At 38.0% G+C, this 2,237-nt stretch overlaps 1 pseudogene; it reads left to right on the plus strand.

Annotated features, from left to right (window-relative positions):
* Window positions 1–430: 430 nt before the first annotated feature.
* Window positions 431–709, plus strand: LOC149131977 (signal recognition particle RNA; annotated as a pseudogene).
* Window positions 710–2,237: the final 1,528 nt, after the last annotated feature.

Consider the following 2,237-nt stretch of genomic DNA (forward strand, 5'->3'; position numbering starts at 1 on the left):
CGAACTAAATTCGACGACTGGCACCCATGCCAACGTCGTCTCCTTCATTGGACATGAAACTCGGCTTGCGAAGACCTGTTGGGGCAAGCGAAAGCAAAATCGTGATGGCACCTGTGCCCAGCGTCGCCTTCCTGGCACGTGCCGGTGGCACATGTAAAGACATTCGAGCGAGATCGTTGCCAGTGCCGCTGGACTGAGCGTGGTTGTGGCCAATACCGCCTGACTGGCCTTTGTGCCGGTGGCACATAAAAGCACCCACTACACTCTCGGAGTGGTTGGCGTTAGGAAGGGCATCCAGCTGTAGAAATTCTGCCAGGTCAGATTGGTGTCTGGTGTAGCCATCTGGTTCAACAGTCCTCAGTCAAATCATCCAACCCATGCTACCATGGAAGGCGGACGTTAAACGATGATGATGATGATGATAATGATATCTGGGAGTTGTAGCGTGTTCCTCTAATCCTGCTAGTTTGGGGATTGGTTGGTTGGCCAGTTTGAGGATAGGAGTCCTGGTAGTCGGTCTTCTATGGTGATCAGGTGTCCGCGCTAAGCTCAGCATCAATACGGTGGTGGAGAGGGAGCTCGTCAGGACCAGGTTGTCTAAAGAGAGTCGGTTTTGGCCCAGGGTGGAAACACAGCAAGAAAAAGTTGGCCAGTAGTTTGTGGATTGGTATTTGACTATCGCGGATGTTACAGTCCAAAAACTCCCTGTGATAGGTGAAAATTTGTGAAGTAGAAAGAGTATTATACTGTATTTTTTTTTTGTTATTTTTCTAATTTATATATATTTATTTTATTATAAATGCAAAACAACACCATGGAGGAATCGATGTAATCTTAAATAATAGATGACGATAGGTGAACCACGATATGGTGATGGATTACTGTATTTACTGCATTAGACAAAATACCTAGCAATATTTATTCAAGCCCTAAGGTGGTGAGCTGGCAGAATTGTTAGCACACCGGGCGAAATGCTTAGCAGTATTTCGTCTGTCTTTGCGTTCTGAGTTCAAATTCCGCTGAGGTCGACTATGCCTTTCATCCTTTCGAGGTCGATAAATTAAGTACCAGTCATGTAGTGGGGTCGATCTAATCAACTGACCCCCTTCCCAAAAATGTTGGGCCTTGTGCCTAGAGGAGAAAAGAAGTTCAATTTCCACTGCGGTCAAATTCACCTTTCATCTTCATCTTTCTGGGATCAACAAAATAAGGTACTGGATAATATTTTAACGATATACAACACTTCACCCCCAAACTCTCCAGCCCTTGTGCCTATGCGAATTATTATATTTGACAAATTGAAGCAGCTAAGTACGATTTCACTCACTGGTATTATTTAGTAAAGAAATTGAAAAAATAAATGAATAAATAAACAAAAGTTATTTTCAAAAGTCGTACTTGATTGCTGTTATAAATGTTATTTGCAATTAACCAATCACACTTCAAAGAACGTTACCTTTAGTATTTAAGTACAAATAAATTGAATGAAGCGAGAATGTGGATTATAAACAGATATAAATTGAGACATGCGAAAAATACTATAAAAAAGTCCCCCAAAAGACTCAATAACTTTTGAATTCATCAATAAATGATAATATGGTGTGAAATTTTAGTTTCTTTTTGTTTTGTTTTGTATCATTTATTTAAATTCAGTTTTAATTTATAATTCAATTTTTTTTTTCTTTAAACTCTTTTTTTTTAAATTTTGTGAATCATAAGCTCTTTGACATTTATAATTACTTTGAAATGAATTTAAGTGAAATGGTTATTTCTATTAAAAATTCAAAAGAATTCTCTTCCATATTTCATAACTAAATTCTTACTATATTCTTTTAATTTAAAAAAAAAAAAACGAAGCAAAAAAAAACTTTGTTACATTAATGAAGTTGTTGGCTTTCATACATTGGAAACTCTTGGTAATAATTAAAAGATTACCTTTCTTTCAGTTATTTCATTGTTGCCGTGCATATGATCATTAGTATCGCCATGATCATCATTATCATCATCATCATTATCATCGTCGCCATCACCATCGTCACCATCATCATCATCGTCACTATCATCATCATCGTCGCCATCCGTATCATCATCCTTATCACCACCAGTATACCAGTTGAATATGAGGGTCGATGTAATTGATTTACACCCTCTCCCAAAACGGGTGGCCATCTGCCAAAATTTGAAACCATCATTATCATTGTTGTTGTTGTTGCCCTTTCTTCTTCTTCTTATTATTA

Source organism: Octopus bimaculoides, chromosome 18 (assembly GCF_046866305.1).
Source record: "Octopus bimaculoides isolate indiv1 chromosome 18, ASM4686630v1, whole genome shotgun sequence".
Taxonomy (NCBI): domain Eukaryota; kingdom Metazoa; phylum Mollusca; class Cephalopoda; order Octopoda; family Octopodidae; genus Octopus; species Octopus bimaculoides.